Source organism: Dermatophagoides farinae, chromosome 1 (genome assembly GCF_024713945.1).
Source record: "Dermatophagoides farinae isolate YC_2012a chromosome 1, ASM2471394v1, whole genome shotgun sequence".
NCBI lineage: Eukaryota > Metazoa > Arthropoda > Arachnida > Sarcoptiformes > Pyroglyphidae > Dermatophagoides > Dermatophagoides farinae.
In genome coordinates, this window is record NC_134677.1 from 1,185,569 (window position 1) to 1,209,601 (window position 24,033).

The following is a 24,033-nucleotide window of genomic DNA, read 5'->3' on the forward strand; positions in this document are numbered from 1 at the left end:
CTTGCATATTAATTAAATTGTTGATTTGATAATCAAAAAAGAATCACGCGACAACAAATAAAAAAAAGCCAAATGTCCCTAAATACAAACACACACACAAACGACCAATGTTCAATTCAATGTCAGAGAAATTTCAGCAAAATTCTGCTTATTCATATGGAATATAAACAATTTGTCGAACAAAACAAAAAACAAAAACAAAAAAAACGTGCTAAAAGCTCGGATAATCATCATCGTTTGTAGTTGAACAATCATTTGGAATTGAAAAAAAATTACCGTTAATTTTTCACACACACAAACAACCAATTTGGCATTGAATTTGCCACAATCGCTCTAATCATGAGATGGATCATCATCGAATTTGGCAAAATGAAAAAAAAAACACACACAATTGAATGTCACACTGTGATTGTGATGAAGATGACGAATACCAAATGAAAATTATAACAAAAAAAAAACAAAAATAAAAACATTGAACAACAAATGAATGTTTGATTGACAGAATTATTCAAATTATTCAAGAACACATTCATTTTCTACATATTGAATGAATTGGCAAAACGATGATAAACTAAAAAAATAATAGGAAACGCAACAAATTCAAAATCATCATCATCATATTTAAACAATTCATTGGCATTGAAAATGTAAAAAAAAATGAACAAATCATCATCATCATCATAATCATCGAAAGATTGAAAAAAAACAGGAATAAATATGAAAAAAACAAGACAAAATCTGAATCGTGCCATTGAATATGCATAAGTAATAGATTATCATCATTATGGGAATCAAACAGAAGAAAAGAAGAAATGAAAATTCCTAAACGAACTTGTGATCAGTCATCATCATCAACATCGAAATCGAGATCAAAATAACATTCAAATGTGCAATGAATAAAATGTCAAAATGTCACACACTGTAGCTGCTGAGAAACAGAAATGGAAAGATTCACAGCAAAAAATTTTTTTTTTTGAATGAACACAAAAAAACAGAGAATTTTAGATCTAAAATATCAAAAAAAAAAAAAAAAAAAAAAAATTGTTGCCAAAATACAATGTTATCATTCATTGGTTTTTGATTTGCATATTATCATTATAAAGAAGTGTAAATAAATACAGAAAACAAACCAAACCAAACACAGAATAGAATAGATAAAATTTCAAACAGGAGATATAAAGAGAGAAAAAAAAATGAAAAAAAAGAAATCGATTCAGATGATAATAATCTAAACTAATATAAATAAGGAAGTTGATTATGATTCGGAAATTCATATAGCACATACATAAATCATACAAAAAAAAAAATGTAAAATCAATAAATGTCGTCTCTTCATATTTATAAATGTGTAAATATATACACACACACACACATGTTATAAAGATTATATGTTATTATTTGCAGAAAGAAAAACGATTTATCTAATCCGAAAATTAAAAAAGCAAGAAACAGAGTGGATTATTATCAAACAACAAACGGGAATGACAACAACAACAACAACAACAACATTTTTTTTTTTGGCTTTGATCAATGTCCATTAGTTTAAAAGTGGCGAAAATATCTAGCTGAAAAGAAAAAATTTGCATAAAATACATACACAAAATTGAAAAAATTTTCTACACCGATAACTCGTAGAGAGAAAAATTTCAGTTGATCAAACAAGATTTTTTTTTTCATTTTGAATATCAGAAAATTTATCAAAAAAAAAAAAAAAAAAAAAAAAAAAAAAAAAAAAATAAAATAAAATAAAATTGGATCGACAAAATCAATCAGTGTGTGTGTGTAATATAAGCTGACAATTTATTTTTGTGGTGATGAAAAAAAACGAAAAAAAAATCTGTGTCAAATAAATGGAAAAAAAGCTTAAATTCATTCAACTGGTTGTCTGTTAGGAATTTGCTTTTTTTATGCAAACAAAAACAAAACAAAAAGCAAAACAATTAAATGATACACACACACACTGACACCTGGATTTAGAAAATAAAGAGTGAAAAAAAACTTTTAAAAGATTTTCAAAAAGGTTTTTTTCCCACACCACATCGAACAAGATGGCAAAAAAAAGCTTACTTTTCAACAAACATTTCATTAGAAGGGTTTAATTTTTTTTTCTTCAAAACAGTGGGAATCAAATAATCAAACTGATGATTAGATAATATCGGTAAACGACAACAACAACAAGAAGAATTATTTTATGGCATCGTCAGAAAGCAATTCCAGCATATAGAAACAGAGAAAGAATTCTCATTTAAATTCTGATCATCATAATAATTGTCACCAAACATGATCAATTTCAATGTCATCATTATCAATGAATGAATGAATGAATGAATGAGAACGAGAAAAAACACAGACACACACAAACAAACAGATTGTAAGCCGATTATAAATACAATATTGAGAAAATAAAAATTCACTGCAATCATCATCATCATCATCATGATCATCATCATTAAGATTACAAAATTCAATTGGTTTTTTGTTTTATTCACAGAATTTTTTTCTTATTGATCGATTATCATCAATAAAATCATCATCATCATCATCAAACATACATGTGAGAACTAGAGACATGAAATGTGGATGGATTTGATTTATTTTAAACAATCAACAAAATTCCATTTCGATTAATTAACCCTTTTTCACACTCTTTGGGTTTTTTTTTGGAAACTTGCACAATCGTGTTGAGGGGCACAACCAATATATAAACACTTTATATTTCATATATATCAATGTTTAATCAATGGTTTGATTTGATTTTTATTTTGTATATACATATCTAAATCATCAATTTAAATATATAATTTTCAAATTTCTTGTTTTCAAAACTTTTAATCGTGGTTTTTTTTCGCTAGCAAACAACAGCAGCAGAAGCAGCAGCAGTGGATAATTTTAGGCACAGCAAAAATTTTTGGATTTCAAAACGAAACACACACACACACACACACGCTGATATCCATTTATCATAAACAAAATTTGAATTTTTAATGATGAAATGTTGAAAAAAAACAAAAATTTTGTTTTTTTTTTGAGAAAAAAAAACAGGAAAAAAAATTCACATACCTTGATTGAAGTTGAATTTTATTTTGTTGTTTCATTAAAAGTTGAAAATTTTTGCGAAAAACATACACAAAATGATGTTAAAAACACTGATCATCACATGTACACACACACAGAGAGAGAAATTGCGATTGAAGCTGATCAATCAGAATTCCGATGATTCAATCAAAATAAAACAACACAATCAACACAAACACGTAACACGTTGTTGTTGTTGTTGTTGCGGTTGTTGTTGCTGTTACAAAACAGAAATTCATCAATCAATCAATCAATTGGTTTCAATTTTTTCCATATAGAAAATTAATTTTCCGGAATCGATATAGAATTTGCTACACACACACACACACACACAAACACACCGGAAGCCGAAACAAAATTAAATCTACATATATAAGAAAAATTGGAAAAAAAATTATTTGAACGATAAAAAAAAAATGATGATGATTTCTGATCACACTGACTGACTGATTGACTGACTAAGTGTTGATAATATGAATGTCTGATTTGTGTTTGAGAGAAAGAGAGAAAGAGAGAAAGAGAATAAAGCGATACACACACAACCACACACAAACAACCACACAAACAGAAACTTATCTATCAAAAAGTCTTGCATATGCGTCTATGCTCAGGATCTTTATTTCTTTCTTTTTTTTCATCATCATCATCATTCTCTTTATTTTTTTTTTTTGCTATCTATCGTTGGCATACACACATGGGAAGCAGTTGAATGAATGGCTGATTTTCAATTTTTTTTTTTTTTTTTTTTAGTTAGCTTTTAAATATCAACTACTATATTGCCCATATAGCTGTTGTGTTTATCAAAGCGCGCGAGATACGAAAAAAAAAGTATAAATTTTTTTTTTTTTTTTTTTTGAAAAACAAGATCAACAAACAGAAATTATAACCACTACCACACCAATTCAAATGAAATTTGGCGCATACTCTCCATCGATAATCGTGTATAATAATAATAATAATATTATTATCGATTCTATGATGATCGATATTTTTTTGTTTCTCAGTTCCTCTGTCATCGTTATAAACGATAACAACAACAACAAAAAATTGTCATATCTGATTATCTAATAATTTCTGTTTGTTATTTTTGATTTTGAAAGATGAAAGATGGCTTAATTTAAGCAAAAAAAAAAAAAAAATGCGCAACAAACAAACAAACAAACAGCATTAATTAACCACTTTTCATCAGTCATAATGATGATGATGATGATGACAAGGTGGGCGATACGTTTTTTTCATCATACATTGCTACACAAAACTAGCGCGGCATGGTAAGCCAAAAAAAAAAAAATTATCACCACAGTCATTTGTCAAATGTAAAACATTGTAATACACAAATGATGATGATCATCATCATCATCATTATCCTAAATGGTTTTATTAAATGAAGAAAAAACTCTCAAACAATTAGTGTAGTGAAAAAATTATTAAATTACAAATGCAAACACAATCATTATGATGATGATGATGATGATGAACAATGGACAGAAAAATAAACAAAAAAAAAAAAAAAAAAAACAAAAAACAAAACGAAAATTCATCATTAGAATAATTAGCTATCATTATCATTAATGTGAAACAAACAAACAGAATTTTTTTTTGTATATTTTTAATTTCCAGATAAAATTCATAAATCATTTGATATAAGTAGCCAGTAGCCATTTGTTTGGGTGACATTTATCTTTTCATTCATTCATTGTTATTCATCCGAATCTTTCTCTCTCTCAGGCTTATTAAAATAAAAAAAAAAAAAACAGGAACTGGATAATTGGACAGTATTTCATCGTTTGAGAAAACAAAAAAAAAAAAAATCTTTTCTCTTTTCTTTTTTTTTCTGTTGTCAAATTATTATTGTTGTGACAATTGTATGCATATATGATGGTGGTGGTGGTGGTGGTGGTTGTGGTGGTATTGTCTATGTTGTGCATATTTTGAGCCAATCAAGAAATACTTTTACACACACACACACAATAGACAACCTATAATGGTGTAGGACACATGTTTTTTGTTTGTTTGTATGAATGAATGAATGAATGAAACTTGTTTACAACACGCACAAGCACGAAATTGCATTGCAAAAAAAAACGGTCAAATCAAAATCGATCGATCGAATGTCTTCTACACGCGCACAAACAAAACATTTGCATATTTGATGAGTGAAAAAAATTTGCATATATTTTAAATTTCATTCATAAAATTTTCGAATGTATCCAGGATTTTAGACATAATCATCATCAAAAATCATCATATATAATGAACCAAGTATTATGCATATTTTATATGCAAAAAAAAAGAGTGTTTGTGCGTCTGTTAGTTGATGTTTGTTGTGCAAACCTCGAATAAGATGATGGATGGATGTATGACGTTCAGCCCCTTTCAAACCACACACACACACACCAAAACTTGCAAACAAATGTAGCAATAACAATGGTAAAAAGTGTTTTTTTTTGTTGCATATTTCGTGCATTCTATTTTTTTTTTGTTAACTTTCAAAAAGCTATGATTTCATTGGATGATTGGTGTGTGTGTGTGTATGTTTGTGTGTTTGTATTTTGAATTGAAAAGCTATAATATCTACAAATCTTATTTCATGCAAATTAGATTCCATTCATACATGAATAAAATGGTGATTGAATTGACTATCATCATCATCATGGTCGTGGCCATCAACAATTTGAATAACATATTATTATGATTACAATCATCATATATAAGATTGATAGATAGAAATGGTGGGTTGGATTTCCAGTGTTTTTTTTTTAAATTTCATTTCGAATGCAATAATAACCAATCGATTGATCAATCGATGATCAATAATCATAAAAAAAAGATTATATTAGATACAGAAATATATTATCTATATTCACGAAATATTTATAAATAATGGATTCTCAATTGAAATGAGATACGAATAAACTAAAAAATAAAAATAAAAATCGATCGATCGATCGATCGATAACGAAGAAAACAAAAATCGATTGATTTTCGGTATCAAATTTTTATTTATGAATCAAAATGATAATGATTATTATATATGGCCATTTGGCCATTCGTTTTGTCATTCTCAATTCCTTTTTCTGATGATGATGATCAATAATTATACACGGATGGATGGAAAAAAAATTAAAATTATCGATTCGATTCTCTTGTTTGAATTGCAATTGGAAATTCTTGTAAAAAATTGATGTAAAAATTTTCTTTATTGAATTGAATATGAGAAAAATAAAAATTTTCGTTTGTTGTTGGCTTTTCCATTTAACAGAAACACACACACCATCCTTATATAATGTAAATTCGACTCATCATCATTATCATTTATTAAATATGTATTTGTAATTTTAATAATAACATTCCATAAACAAAAATGGTAATTATAATGATGGCGGTGGTTAACCCGAAGAAATATTCACACACACACACACACACAGACACACACACTAAAAATACCGAAAATAACCCGGTGATGCCCTTCCCTGAAAAACACAAATCGACAACAACCAAAAAACAAACGACACAATGGCACCAGAATTATATATTCTATATACTTATTGAATGTTTTTTTTTTCTTCTAGAAAAAAAAGAGAAAAAATTTTCATCCATTCACAATGATTCATTCAATTTTATCTGATGAGTGTTTTTTTTTTATTTCATGTGTTTTGAATTATTAAAATGGAAAAAAAAGCAAAAGAAAAAAAAATGGTTTTTTTTCCTCTGCCTTTTTATCAAAAATGACCAATTATCATTATTATTAGCATCTATAATTGCTATTCATGTATAATTGCTGTGTTTGTGTGTGTGTCTCCATTTGAGAAAGGGAGAGAGAAGAAGCATCTGGATCTCTCAGTTTAGAATACACAAATACACACCACACAGATGAAATGTGAATATTTCATAATTTGGCCACTACAGTATATGTGGTCTTGTGGTTTTTGATTCAAATGTTTGTGGCTCTTGGAATTTTTTCGTTTCTCTTGTTCGTCTATATTCCATCACCATTTTGAATAAGCAAAACAACATCATCAGATAAGTTAATGATTGTAAATGTTTTTTTTTCTCTAATAAACATCGACAACATTCGATCATCATCATCATCATCATCATAATCATTATTTGTAATGTAATAATGATGCTCATTTGATAGTCGTTTTTTTTCTTCTTCTTCGAGGAGGCGAGTCTTTTTTTTTATTTTTTTGCTATGAAAATTGTAAATGAATATTGTTTCAAGTGATAAATCCGTGTGTATTGGTTTGAATTAAAATTTTGTTTCTGTGTGTATTGGGAGACACACCAAAAAATTTCATTTTTCCTCGAGGAATAGAGAAGAAAAAAAAATCAAATGAAATGAAATCGAAATAATCATATTTATTAAGATTATAAAATCATCATCATTTTTTTTGTTCAAATCAAATTCACATTTTCAATGATTTTGATTGAATTTTTTAACATTCACATTCATAGATGATCATTTTTCATTTTTTTTTTCATTTTCATACACATGAATTGAAGGCTAATATTCATATAATGAATGATTGACTCTTTTTTTTCACATTTTTTTTGTTGTTGTTGTCATTTTTTTTTCGTCGATTGAATTCGAATCGATTGTTGTTTCGATACGCAGATATATCTTGGGATTTAAATAATAAAAAAAAAATACAGGGAGGTTTGTGTGTGTGCATATCACCCAAATAAAAAAAACAAAATCATTACCAGCAACATCCATTATTGTGTGATGATGATGATGGTGGTTATTAGCATCCCAGCTTTTTTTTTCTTTTCTAGTTTTTATTCACCTAGCTCAGGTTCAGCTGTCAAATTTTTTCGTTTCGGTTATATATTAAATATTTGGTATTAATGGTGTGTGTGTGAGTACAAATAGTGTAATTAGTCAGAGATTAAAGAGAGAGAGAGAGAGAGAGAGCGAGAAACGGAGAAAAAAAAACAGTGAAAAAAGGAGTGGCCGATATGTGAAATAATTCCATTTGATCTTCATAATCATTACCTAATTTACCATTTACTAATCCAGTTTTTTTTCAGTCATTGTTTCTCAGTGAGAAATTTTCGTTTTTTCTCCACTTGAAAATGACAAATAAAATTCTGGTTACGAAAAAAAAATCTGAATTTTCTTTTTATAACTGGACAGAAAAAAAATATCAACGAGTTTTTAGTCATATTTATTCGGTTCAAGTCGATCATCGAAAAAAAATCATCATCGTTTGGAGAAAATCATGTCGTTCAATAATCATCATCATCATCATAAGGGCGTTTCATATCACGATTTATCTATTGATCAATGATGATGAGTTCTGTTGTTGTTGTTTGATTGAAAGAGAGAAATGATGGTAATAACGATTTTTTTTTAAAAAAACTAAATGATTCTTCAATAAGGGCTTTCAATTCCATTCCTTATTTTTTTTAAACCATCACCTGTAACCATATTTTTCTAGTTTACCTGGTTTCACAAACACACTCACACACACAGAGAGCAAAGAATCATCTGGCGGTCATGATAAAAACTCATCTGCATATCTCAGCAAACAAAACAGAGAAAAAAAAACAATTAATCTAATTATCATAGAACGACAGCAACAACAAAAATACGTGAAAAATGAATGCAAACAATTTTTTTTTACATTTACAAACGTTTGATTAGTTAATTAGTCAAAGTGGCTGGCTTGTTGGCTGGTTTGGTTCCGTTTTCGTGAATTTTTGTTTTTGTTTTGTTTTTTTTTTTTTTTTGGTCTCGGTTGTAATCATGTATTTCGTGTTTTTTTACATATTTTTTTTGCATGAAAATTTTTTTTTTGCTGTTTGCATGAAAAATGTTCATGAAATACCAGCATAGTTTCAATGTCAGTTTCATTATTTATTTATTTCGTTTCGTTTTTTTTTTGTTTTTTTTTTTTGGTTCATGAAAATCACTCATCATCATGCAAAAATGGATAATTTCCATTCGCCCATCTACCAGCATCCATTGGCGAGAATATTTGCTTTGATCACTGTCAAATCATTGTGGAAAAATTCATTCATTCATAACCAGAAACGAAAAACTAAGAGATTGATATATATGCAAATAAAGTTGAAAATGAGATGAAAACGATTCAGATTTTTTTCAGAAAAAAAACACACGAATAACCGATAAAAAAAAATTGTGATCTTCATAAATGTAGTATACAATCATCATCATTAGATAAAATTGCTGAATGTGGTACCGTTCTCTTTAAACAATTCTCACAAACAAACAAACAAACAATTTTTCGCTCTGTCTATCTGTCTGTCTGTCTTTATTTCTGGATATTTTTCGTTGAAACGATTTAAAGCCTTAGGCTTTTGATCATTTATCACTTATTGGTAGCCCAAAATTATCAAATGTTAATGCGGCATTGGTCAATTCTTTGATGATCTGCACGTTTTTTCTTGTCTTTTTTTCTCTCTTTCTTCTCTCTCTCTTTCACCAGATAATTACAATATTACGATTCAACAATTTTGGGTATTCAACTCATTTTATAACTAAATGATTTGATTATTAGAAATCAGACAGAAATTCGTTTTTTGTTTTTTTTGTTTTTTGTAGAAAATTCGAATCATTAATTCATTTTTGTTGATTATTTTAATAATAAAGAGAGAGAAAAAAAAATTTTGCACGATTTTTTTTTCGCAACCATTTGTAATTCTTTTTATCGATTCTATATGTGGATTTATTCACTGTGTGTGTGTGTGTGAATGAATGTTCAATGATTATGGACTAAATTTTCATTGTTTTCAAACTAATTACATGTGCACCATTTAGGTCATCATGTTTGACCAAAAACGTTTCAATATGTTGCAATTTGAAAATGTGAAAATTCAATGAATAATAAAATGATGTGTGTGTGTGTATCAATTTTGCATCTGCACAAAAATTCATCAAAAAAAAAAAAAAATCAATCCAATTTTATCGGTCATCAAGAAAAAAAAAACACGGCACACACACACAAACAGATGACAGGACTGAGTAAATAATGTCAAAAAAATTTAACATTTCAAATGTATTTGATTTTTCTTGTTTTTTTTTAGTGATACATAAATTTTATTTTTCACTCTTGATGGATTAGAAAAAAAAGAGTTCAATATACAATTTTCAATGAAAATCGTCGTTGATTGGCTTTTTACATACACACACACACACACACAAAGAGAGAACAGAAAATAAACAAAAACTTTTTCATCAACCAAGTAGAAATGAATATAAATTACCAAGCGACCATGATCGAATTATTAGTTTTCATCATCATAATTATCCATACATATATGTATCTTTTGCTATCTATCTAGGCTTTTTTTTTCTTTGACAAAAATATTACTTGATCAAAAAAAAAAAAAAAAAGGCAAATAATTTCGGATTAAATGGACATGTTTGTTTGTTTGTGTGTTTTTAATATTCCGGTCAACAGTAACAACACTAATCAATCAAAGAAAATGTTCAACAAGTGTGCAGTTTTGATTTCCTACGGAAATCAAATCATCATCATCATCATTATTGAAAAAATGAAGCAGAAAAAAACGAAATTTAAATCGATTTCGATTATCTCAAACTCATTTATTGAGTTGAAAGTTCCAGCTGCTGCTGCTGCTGCTGATGCTTGTTATTGCTATTGATTGACCTATCTAAATGATCCAAAAGAAATAGAGAAAAACAGCATATAAAAAAAAACCTACGCGCAATGCCATAATCATCATCGTCATCAATGAAATTATTCAACAATTTTTTTTTCTTCTGTTCAAATTGTCTACATTTTAAAATGTGTTCAAATTACACATTTTGGACCAGAAGAAATGAAAACAATTATCATCATCATTTGTACGTGGTCATTATGATGATGATGATGATAAACATATCAAAATAAGTGCCGAAATTTCATATTTTGATTCGAATTTTCAATTTTTTTTTGTCTATTGTCTATTTAGCTTGTCTCCGGGTTTGTCTGGCGACAAATATTTTTTTCAAAAAAGGCCAAAGGAATCATCATCATCATTTTTCAATGAAACTATAAACAAATCATTTCTAACCGTTGTCTGATTGTTTTTGGAGACTCTAAATCACATGCCCTCAAGATATAAAACTATTCATTTAACTAAATAGGAAAAAAAATCACACACTTGTTAACCAATGAAACAACAATGTGATCATTGAGCGCGGGGAGGATGTAGGGGGTTAAAACAACAAGATCAAGATAATTACGTAATTTCTTCGTGTGTCTTTTTTTTCGTGAAATGAAATGAAATGAAATAAAATTCAAAAAGTTAACTATAGACAGTCTAGTATCATCATCATCATCGTCATCATTTATAGATTTGATTCGCAAATTTTTGTCTTTATTCTGGTTGAAATTGCATAATGAACATACTGATAAACAAATGAAAACGTTTACAATTTATAATGCACATACATACATATAGGATGCAATAAAGATGAGTAGAAATAGGTGGAGAGAGAGAGAGACAGAGAGACATAGATATCATGAAGAAAACTTTTTTATCAATCTATATAATTAAACTAAAAAAAAAACATATGATGATGATTGTTGCCGTTGTTGTTGTTGTTGTTGTTGAACAAATTATTGTTCATTCATCCAAATGATGATTATGATGCCTATTTTAACTATAATGATCATCATCATCATCATGATAATGGTAAAAAATCCAAATTTATGGATGAAACAAATTGGAAATGATATATATACACATTCTTCTTGATTTCAAATTTTGTTTTTTTTTCAAATTCAATATATATATAAATAGCATATATAATCTATTGAATATAATCTAATTGTGTTTGTTTGTTTGTTTGTCTGTCTGTCCATTTGGATTTATCATACAGGTGGCTTTTCCTCTTGCTGTTATCATCATCATCATCAACATGGTAATGGTGGTGGTGGTGGTGGTGGTCTATTTCATTTCTTAGAAATGAAAAAAGAAATTGCATCCACCAATAAATGGATGTCATCATCATCATCATCATCATAATCATCATTCTAATCAACTCAATGATCATTGATTCGAAAAATGGTTTTTTTTCAGATCGAGTTATATAACAATGACGAAATTATCATGATTATCATTTCTATTTTTTTTTCAAAATTCAACAACAACAACAACAATTGATTCTTATCAATTTTGATTATGAATTATGATCCTAAACAAACAAACGCACACAAACAAAACACACACACAAAAAGACATTTGATTAATCTCAACAAATAAAAAATGAAAAAAACAGTTCCATCTCAATAAACACAATCAAAACAAACGAATCGTTATCATTTTCATCCGGATTTTTTTTCCTTAAAATTCAGAATAATAAAAAAAAAAAACAGAAATGACCATTATCATCATGCAATGATCATACAATAACCAGTGTGTGTGTGTGTGTGTGTGTGTGTGTGTAATAAACCGTGGTAAATGTTTTCATGAAATGAAAAAGAAAATAGAGAGCTATAGATTATATTATCATTGTAATCATAATGATTAGGATTTTCATTTCACTATTTTTATATATTTAATTAGAATTAGAATTATCATTATCATCATTAAACAAAACAAAACAAAACAAAAAAAATCAAACAAACAAAATCAGCAAACAGCAACAACAATTTTTTGTTGTCGTCGTTGTTGTTGTTGTTGTTGTTGTTGTTGTTGTTGTTGCTACAATTAATTGCTGTTTTAATTTCAAAATAAAATATATTTATCATTGCCGTTTACACTGTAATTGCATTGAAGAAAAATAGATTATATTACATTAGCGACGATGATGACCAGATGACCAAAGTCCAGTCACACACACATGCATCTTTTTTCTTTTCTCACGAATTCGACCTTTTTTTTTGTTCATTGTCGTCTTATGGTTGTTTTGTTAAAATGAATGAATCATTATCATAACTAAATTAGTGCAATACCTGCCTACTTTATCCGTGGATATAATCATCAGTCGTCGTCGTCGTCGTTGGTGTGTGTGTGTGTGTGTGATTTTGCCTTTTGTTTTCCATTTGTTTTTTTTTCGCTCTAATTTGTAATTTACAATGTCCTGTATGTTTTTTTTTTACAATCACGGATATAATTATCACATCATTGAATTCATTTTTCATTCAAAAATCTTTTTCTTTCTTCTGTTTTTTTTTGTTGTCTGTTGTGAAAAGTGAATGGTTTTCATTTACTACTTGTTAGCTCATTATTGAATTCAGGTACCGTATTTGTCCTTCAAATAATCTGTGGCCTTCAATAGAATGAATTTTTTTTTGTCGATAAAAATCAAATCGTTATGTATATACGTCATTTGTGAAAATTTCACATTCGAATGATGATAAAAATAAAAAAATTGGTATGCAAAGAGTTTTGGCGATAAATATTTATTTTTGGCTCAATCATCATCATCCATCCATCCATCGTGTCATTGATTTGATGATTTAAATTATTAATTTAATCAAAATCTTTCTCGTTTCTAACTCTTTCAATTTTAAGTATCGTTGAACAAAAATTCAAAAGAAGTAAAAAAACGAAAAAAAAATCGAAATGAAAAGATAACATCATCATCATCATCATCATCATTAAATCTGGAATTAGTAATGATGAGCAAAACGAATCGGTTTGTATCGGTTATATTGGTGGTGGTGCGGTTTGTTTCTATTTAATGTTTGATAATAATGTAAATCATCATGATCAACATTTGATCTATTTTTAATATAACGAAAAACATCATCATCATGTCGATTCGCATTAACACCCAAAGATCAACAACAGCAGAACAAGTTTTATCACTATCATATCAAACTTTTTTGAAAATTTATTTCATTTCATCCATCTCTCTATATCTCATTATTCATTATTTCACATTTTCTTTTTCTTTTTCATTCGGTAGTTTGTCGCCGATACGCTTTTGAATGGGCAAAAAAATTTTTTTTAATTCGATTATCATCATCATCATTATCAAATGATGATGATGATGATATAATTATTGCTCAATAACGAAACAAGAAAAAATTGTCACCTTTTTTTCTCCATTGTAATTAATCATTCATGATGATTATGTGTCTGTATAATGTATGATTAGGGTTTTTTTGTTATTGTTGCCACAAACCAAAAAAAAAAAAGAGTTTCCGGTGAATTTTACAGTTTAAGAGCTTCTGAATTTAGGCTCGCCACCGGATTGATGATGGTCATCATCATCAAAGATGATGTTATTCATTAAATGATGATGATGATGATTTGATGGTTATGGTTTGATGATCAGGTGATAGAACTAAACCAACAACGACAACAACAACAAAACACGCACACAATTCATTCATGTAAACGATCAGACGATTAGTAGTGGTAACTCATTTGATTTTTTCATCGGATATATGGTGAACAAAAAAAAATTGATTCGCGTGTCCGGTCAATTTGAAATCATTGTGATAATGATGGACAACAAGAGAATGGAAAAAAATGAAATCTTTTGACCACAACAACAACAACAACAAAAATAATGGAAATGAAAAAATGAAAATTTGTCATCATCATTATTATTATTATGTTAACATAGAATGATGATTATAGTGCAATGAATCAAATGATTTTTAAATGATCATTCAATGAATGAATAACCATTTTGCCATTGTCGTTGATCATCATCATCAACATTTGATGATTGTAAAAAAAAAACAAAATCCGGTAGCCAGCCAGAAAGAAAAAACAATCAATTTTTCCAAAAAAAACATGATCATCATCAATAAAACAATAAAAAAATGATGAAATTCATCTGAAAAATTTATTTTTCTTTCTTTCACAGATACTCATAATCGATTTGTTTAAAACAAATCAATTCATTCAATGTTGAACATGATGATGATCATCATCATCATCAAATATTAATGATCATGATAATGATTCGATGATGACATGAAGATTTTTTTTTCAATTTTAAAAATAAATTTTATTGATCTTTTTTTTTCTCCGTTTGGTCATCATTTATATTTATAGATTCAAAATGTACACAATTTTATTTTATTTTTTATTGATAAAAACTGATCGATTATCGACAAAATAATGATGATGACGATGAAAAATGAATTCAATAATCATGTCATTTGGTATTTTTTTTTCTGGCACACACACACACACACACACACACAAAAAAATCTGGTTAGTTTTTAGGCCTGTTGCATACATTTCTACAAACCATTGGCCATTTTGCAAAAAAAAATCAATAAATTTCTTCCATTCAATTCAATAATGATGCAAATTGAATTAGTGCACATCTGTTGTTGATTATAATCAAAAAAAATTTTTTTTTTGTTGCGCCTCCGCACATGGCACAAATGATCTCATTTGGCTATATATGAAAATGAATGAAATTCCTATCTCTTATTTGATGGATGGTAAAAAAAAAGTCAAATTCAAAAAACAAAAGAGCCATACATATATATGTATGATTGGAGAATATTTCTTGTTTTGTTTTTTTTTCAAATTTTTTTTTCATCTTTGATTTAAATTCACCAAGAAAAAAAAATACTAATGGACCACATTTTACCTTCGACAGATAGATTGAGCCATTAGGGTTTTTTTTCTTGTTCTTTCTGTCCACTTTTATCTTTATAATATATAACGTTTATATTCATCTGGAGAAAAAAAAATCAAGTTTTCTTTTTCTTTTTCTTTTTCTTTTTGTGGTAAACCTGCCAAATTTCATTTCGATGATGAAGAAAATAGAAAAAAAAAACGAAATAATTTGCCATTCAAAATACACACACACACATGATGATTTGAATAGAAATTTTTTTTTCATTTCATATCTTCTGGATGCGCTTGTCTTGTTTGATCATTATTATTATTATTATTATTCGCCAATGATGATGATTTATCCAAATTGATTGACTATTTCCACCACCATTACTGGCTATTTCATGCATTCATTTTTCTTTGACCGAGAAATGTACAGCCAAAAAAAAAACATGTTATGTTAATTGGTAGCGGAAAAAATGAGATTTTATTTTTTATTTTTCTTTACTACTTTTGATCTGATTTCTTTGACTGCTGCTGCTGCTGTTGCTGCTGCTGCTGTTTGATTTGATTTGATCATTTGAGATTTCTATTTCCATTTATATATCTCTCGTTTTTTTTTCTTCTTTGCATTGAATTAAATAAATGGCGGCAATATTCAAACAACAACAACAACAACAACAAAAGAATATCGAATCTACATTAGTTTGTTTCTTTTGATGCCGCAGAATAAAGTAAGTAAAAAAAAATGATGGATAAGATGGAAAAAAAAGAGTTTATTCAAGATCTTTATATGATTGATTTGAATTTTGGTTGTTGTGTGGCTTTTGTTGTTGTTGTTGTTTTTTTTCTCCTGTTTTTAACAAGTCCACACACACACACACAGCAAGAGAGAGATAGAGAGAGGACATTCCGTTCAACACAATTCATCATCATATTGGTCATCTCATCTATTCGAATATGGAAGAAGAAATCTCTTCATATCTCAAACATATGGACAGATCGATTAATTTGCGATTAATTATAATTTTTTTTTGTTCATTTTGCATCAATTCATTCATTCATTTATTGAACTCAATTAACAAATTTGATCGGAGATTGATTAATCGATATCTCTATATCTCTTTCTGATGTGTGATCGATATTGAAGAAGAAGAAAAAGAAAAAACCAGACATAGAAAAATAGACAAATGTGAAACAAAATTATTCAGGTTATTAGTAGAAACAAAATTCAAAAAAAAAATGAAAAGATCTGAAAAAAATGGCGGCAATAGTGGTGTGATTTTGATTGATCAGGTAGCCATAGCTGCGGCTTCTGCTGCTGTTGCTGATCTATTGTTGTTGAAACTTTTTTTCTTCTTCTTTTCTTTTTGGCTATAGCACAAGAAAAGGCCAAAAAAAAAACAAAACATGGTGGTGGTGGTGGTGTTTTTTTTCTTGAATTTTATCTTTGTTAAACACACAAGTAATGGACAATGATGACCAATAGAATGACCAGATTGTCTTGGCTCATTAAACACACACACACACACATACAGTAACAATCTAACAATTGTAATATTTCGATACATGTCCATTATTTGATGAATGAATGAATGAATGAATTGAAATGACAATCAATGGAGAAAAAAAAATCCAGTGAAAAAAACTGGAATTTAAATTGAATGAAAAATCATTCTAATAGATTCAAAGAGGCATAATTCTTCAGGGTTTTTTTTTCACTGATTACAAATTTTTCTTTTCCGGTATTTCAATAATTCAAGATTGAAGAATTGAAAATCGTTTTGCATGATTTGCACTTTATTTGTTCATCCATGTAAATGCTGAAGAATATCAATGGAAATTCAAGAATTGCCAATTCAACAGTGTGTGGTCCATGTTTTGTCTATTTTTTTTCTCTCTCTCTCTCTTAATATTTACAAATTTGTTGAAACCGACAACGGATGTCATTTACTAATATTTTGTTTTTTTACGATGCAATAAATTGATTGTCTATGTGTGTGTGTGCGGCCATTATCATCATTATGGTGGTCATCATTTTCTTATCATCATTAAACTAGAATAAAAGAAAAATATATATATAAAATGACCATTATAATAATGATGATGATAATCGAATAATCATCATTTTTGACTTGTCATCGAATCACTAACCACAACAAAATCGATTTGATCGACAACGATCAATTTCAAAGAAAAAAAAAATGGAAAATAAATGATCATGATTTATTAAATAGCCATTTTCAATTTTTTTTTGTTTAAATGTTTATCATATCGATGATGATGGTCATTGAACGTGTGTGTGTTGTTGTTGTTGTTGTTTATTGTTTTCTGGTCATCATCATCATCATCATAATCATTAAATGATCAATGATCATCATACAACAGCTACCACTATCATCATATTAGGAAAAAATTATAGATTTTTGTCACTGTCAATAACCGGATATTTAAAAGAAAAAGTTAAAATTATATTGGTGTTTACAACGTTGATTTACGATTTTAGTCATTAGTTATCACGTATATATAAATAAGATTTTATCAAAGAGAGAAAAAAAAGAAATTTTTATCTTTCAGTTCAAATTGCTTATACAATTCAAATCCTGGAACACACTAGCATGCGACACAGGTGACAACATTGTTTTTTCCTAATTATCATTCTAGTCAATTTTTTTTTCTTCATTTATTGATAAATAATTGGCAATTTACAAATACAAATGTGAAATGGTGTACTGGTCATCATGAAAAAAAAATGATACAGCAACATCAGAAGAAGCAACAAAAGTAAAGTTTTTTTTTGCAAAATAAAAATAGAAAAATAAGATCTAGATTTGTATATGCAACAATTGGCAATTTTTTTTTCAGTACATTACCATACAACACACAGATAGGCAATCTTTTAACATTCGGCCATTGCCATTGTAAATAGACACACACACAGACACATAAATGTAGAGGATGGCAATGACATATGCGGTACTTGAACAATAACAACAACAACAACAACAAAAAACTTGACTTTTTTTTTACTAAAGAAAAAAGATAAAAAAAGGAGAGAGGTCAAGTCAATTATGAATCAACCTTTTTTGTTGTTGTTGTTGTTGTTGGTTGTTTGTTTGTTCATACATAAATGTCTTTGTATATTATAATAAGTTTTGTGGTTTGTGTGTGTGTGGTGTCTTTTAATAGCGTATAATAATAGACAAATTAGCCAATCAAATATCAAAGCAAACTAGTCGATCGATATAGTCTACACAATGAATGATGTGATAGATGGTTTTTATTTTCTTGATGGCCAAATCTTTTGAACAAATCGATGAATAAACAATTGATTGATTGATTGATTGGAATATGAATAATTTGGAATTTAAATTAAATTCAGTTAAGTGGAAAAGAATTGGATTTTTTTTTGTTTCAATTGGTGGGAAGGGGACGGGGGGTGGAAGAAAAACTCTTTTTCACACTTTATTATTTTCATCCATCATAATCATCGACGGCGAATTTCAAACAAAACAAAAAACAATCCGTTGTCGTTGGAAAATTTGTTTTTTTTTCATTAAAAAATGAAACACAATAATTGATCGATGCAAATTTTTTGCCCCCTTTTACCTCCACTTACAAATGACCACAATGTTGACCTTTATTTTTTAAATTTTCCATTCACTCACTCTTCATTGTTCACAAATTTTTTTTTCGGACCCAATTAATTTGATTCGGACAGTAACACACACACACACATAACCGAGGGCATGCCACATACAGAGGCAGATAGATCAAGGTGAAAATCATCTACCCACCTACCAGCCTACTACCATTTTTTTTTGTTTTGTTTCTTTTGATCAGGAGAAGAAAAAAAAACTTGCCGAGAAATCGGGAAAGAAACAAAACAACAACAACAAAAAAAATCAAGAATATCAATCATTCAAATGGTAAATGGACATGATGATGAACCTGTCAAATTTTTTGTTTGTCAGAGAAATAGAAAGAAAATACACATGCATAACACACACACACACACACACACAATTGGGCCTGTTGTTGATTATATTAGTGGTTCAAAATGTTCGCACTTTTCTATCTCTCTCTGGTGTGGTTGCTGAAATGTAAATGAAACAAAAAAAAAAAGAAAATAATAAAAAACAAATTACCATCATCAATTTGGACCCACACACACACATTGCGGTTTTTTTTTCGCTAGGCATTTCTATGACCGGTGGTCAGTCAGTCAAACAAAAAAAAATTGTAATTTCAAAAAAACAACAACAACAAAAAAAACAAAAATTCATTCATCTGGCATATAGCGGCCCCGATTTGATTGATGACTGAATCAATGAGAGAGAGAGAGAGAGAACGCGAGATATTCAGAATAGATATATCTATCTATTCTGAAAAATGGATCACAAGCAAAAAAAAAATTGGTGAAAAATCATCATCATCATCATCATTAACATCAGCCACATGTGGATTGAATCACATTGAATATAAAATGTTTGTCGTTTTCAAAAAAAAAAAAAAAAATTTCATGCTCAACATGACCAGAGTTTTTTTTTCTTCTTTACAGCCAAATAAAATTATAAAAAAAAACACCACAAATCATCATCATCATCGTCATCAAATGAGAGAATCTAATGAGAAAAGAAGAAAAAAAAATTCAGATTTATTACACACACACACACACACCGAAATATTCATCGTGGATTCGTGATCAAATGAAAACCAGCAACAACAACAACAAAAATACATTTTCCGGACCACGTTTGGGTCCTGTCTCTTTTTCTCCAGTCGTCGCACACACTCATAATTCAAATTTCTTATTTTTTTTCTTTACATTCAATTTCATTTCTCATCTAATTTACTTTTTTTTGTTGTTGTTGTTGTTGTTGAGAATTTAAATTAATTTGATTTCGCCATTCTTTTTTCTATTTTTTTCGTCGAATAATAATTTGAAAATATGAAAAATTATCATTTTCCATGGTAAATAAATATATAACTCACACACACACACACACAGAAGTATGAGAATAATCAATAATAATAATAATTTTGGTTCGTTTTGCCACTTGATCATATTTTTTTTTTGCATTTTTCATTTAAAATTCACACAAATTTTTCAAAATTTTTTTTTCTCTGTTTGGTTAGGTTTGATTTTAATCAATTTTAAATCTCAGAGCAAAGCAAAGCAGAGCAGAGCAGAGCTCACGAAATGTTAATTTCGTGATATGGGGGAATCAAGAAAAATTTTTTGGGCGTCATATTCATCATCAACATCGTGTGGCGATGAAAAAAAAATGAAAATAACTGGAACTTTTTAATATTAAAATTTTTTTTTTCGTCCATTTCATTTCATTTCACTATAATTATCTCTATATATATATAAATAATTCCAAAATGTCCAACAACAAACAAACAGACATCGTTTGATTGAAACATATATTATTAATTTGATTTAAACCAAAAAAAAAAATAAGCACAAAGATCAAGTGTGGAAAAAACAATCATATTATATCTACATAATCTTGATCGTTTTGATGTCAGGTGTGTGTGTGTGTGTATCATCATTTTGATCGCCATAGAGGGGTTAAAATTATCACACCGCGCCAAAATAAAAAAAAACAACAACAACAAGATAGCCCAAACACACACACTATTAGCATCAATTATAATCATCATTATCATCATCATCATTTTAACCATCCTTTTAATAATGATAATGATGATAATAACACACACACATGCACAGGATGTATACAGGCATCAAACACAACAACATTTATTGATGAATGATGGATAAAATTCAAGTTTTTTTTTTGTGTTTCCAGTTGATCAGCATTATTATTAATTAACATGATAATACCTGGCAAACTAACTAACTACTACTACTACTAACACTATGGTGTGCACTATTATCATCATCATCATCATCATCATCAATGATCAATGATCATAGGGCACGAATTAGTTAATAACAATGAAGATGATGATGATGATCATCATCATGTTTTTTCATTTATATCTTGAATATTAACATATTGTGTGTGTGTGTTATTATATAAACGAAAATGGCGCCTTGTGTTATAAATTCTATTTTTTTTTTTTTTTTTTGGTTGAAAAAAAATCATGATAATAATGATGATCATCATCACAGATTTATAGTTAATTAGAATGTAAATGATCATCATCATCATCTGTATGGAATGGATTGAATAAAATGGTTGTTACATCGAACACATGCAACAAAACAACATTTTTTTTTCTCACTGATTTATTTCGTGATTTGTTTGACACGTTTCTTCTTCTTTGCACTGTTTTTCTGGTTCACTAATATCGACCATAACAACAAAAGCACCGGTCATTCTTTTTTGGACTTGAATTTTTTTTATCTTTTGTTTTTTTTTTTGGTTCAATTAAAGAAACTTTGCTTGCGAACAATGTATGAATTCATTATTTTTTGCCACCATAACAAAATTATGCATTTTTTTTCCTGTACGAACAAACAAAATAACACCATGCTAATGATGATGATGATGGTAGGTAAATTAGCTTCATTTTTAAAACATAAATTAACATGGTTAATTAGTTTTTTTTTCATCCAGGTATAAAGAATATAATGATGATTGTTGAAATGAATTTGTTTTTTTTTTGTTTTGTTTTACTGAGCCGCGCCAGGCTATTCTTTTGTTTTTGTTTTTTTCTCGTTTTTTTTTTGTTTGTATGCAAATTAGCTATAATGAAGAAAAAAAACCGGATACAGTATAATAAATCAATGAAAGTTGTAACGATGATGCTGGTTCAAAAAAAATTTTTTTTTTCAATGGAAATGTTTCCAACAATAACAATCGATAATAGTAGGTGTGTGTGTGTGTGGGTATTCAGTATTTTTTTTTTTGTTGTTGCTTCCAATTTTGTTTTTTTTTTCAACCTCAAAAAAATCTTTGCAGAATTTATCATCATTGTCATGAATCGTAGTTTTTTGCAAAATTGGGAAAAAAATTTTTTCAACAAAAAAAAAAAAAAATGAACGTCATCATTCATGATGAATAATCATCACATGATGAATTAAAATATTCATTTTATCAATAATAAATTAATTAATACACACGAATAAAAAATGAAAGAAAAAATTGATGATTATCGATGGAAAGAATTTATCTAGAAAGCGCATTGCAATTTCAACAACAACAACAACAACAACAAGGAATACTACTACCACCAGCACCAAAAAAAATTGAATATCGAATGACTGATCATCATATGATGATGATGATGATGATGATCGAATGTAAATATGATGAATAATAATTTTCATTCACAATTCAAATATTTATTCAAATAAATACCATCATCATCAAAATAGATAGATAATTAAACGAAACGTAGCAAAAAAAAACGTGAATTTTACCTATGTTTTTTTTCCACTCACTATTAAAAAAAAACTGAATTCAACATTACACCTACATATAATAATAATAATAATTTACTTTACTTCAATAATATCACCAATATCACATCTGTATTATTATTATTATTATTTTTATTTGATCAATAATCTTGATAAATATAGATTGATTTCATTGGAAATTGAAAATTATTTGATTTGAAAATTATCTTTAAATCATCAATCTTTGATCAATTTAAACACAAATAAACGGCCAAAAAAAAATGTGAAATATTTATGGTAATGAACTTTTTTTCGAAAGTAAAAAAAAAAATTTGGCACAACAACACTTTTTGCCATTCAAATATACATATGTATAATGAATGCGTTTATGTGACACGAGATATCCAGATATGTACATGTTTGTGTGATCAACATTATCAGGTTTTACCATTTATTTTATTTTATTTTTTTTAAACAATAACAATAATAACGATAACAAGCAATGGAAGAAAAGAAAAAATAAAAATCCATGTAAATGTAATAATAAATGGTGACATAATAATCAACAACATTTTTTTTTTTTTGGTTTCAATCAAATCAAATAAAAAAAAAGAGTTCAAGTTCAAGTGTGTTTCTGTGTGATCACAATCAATCGTATCGTACATTCCGGAATGCATAAAAATTGTAACTAAATCATGCTGAATCCTGTTTTTCTGGATTAAATATTCAATTCATTCATTCACTGAGTGAATGAAGAGTTTTTTGTGAAAAAAAAACAAGATTATTACATCACATTTTTTTTTGTTGTTGCTTGCTGCCAGAGCTAACCTTGTTATTATTGTCCATCATCAATTGATTTGATAATAAATCGATCAAAAAAAATTTTTGGAATTTCAAATGTTGAAAAAAAAAAATTTTCCAGAAAAAAAAATCATAATAATAAATTATCGATGATGATGATGATGATGAATCAATGGCCAGAAAAGAGAAAATATTTATGCATGCAATGTGTGATGTGTGATGTGTTTTTTTTTTTTTTTTTTGATTTTTCATTCTACATATGCAAT

At 28.0% G+C, this 24,033-nt stretch overlaps 1 protein-coding gene across 2 annotated transcripts in view; it reads right to left on the reverse strand.

Annotated features, from left to right (window-relative positions):
- The window catches only part of LOC124491677 (uncharacterized), a 50,721-nt gene extending 47,069 nt beyond the window's left edge, over nt 1-3,652 (reverse strand). Inside the window, exon 1 of one of the 2 annotated variants that reach the window (XM_075730420.1) lies at nt 3,061-3,652. The gene's annotated coding sequence lies outside the window, so the exon portion shown is untranslated. The remainder of the gene's footprint in view (nt 1-3,060) is intronic. The other variant, XM_075730429.1, reaches the window with a different exon arrangement.
- Nucleotides 3,653-24,033: the final 20,381 nt, after the last annotated feature.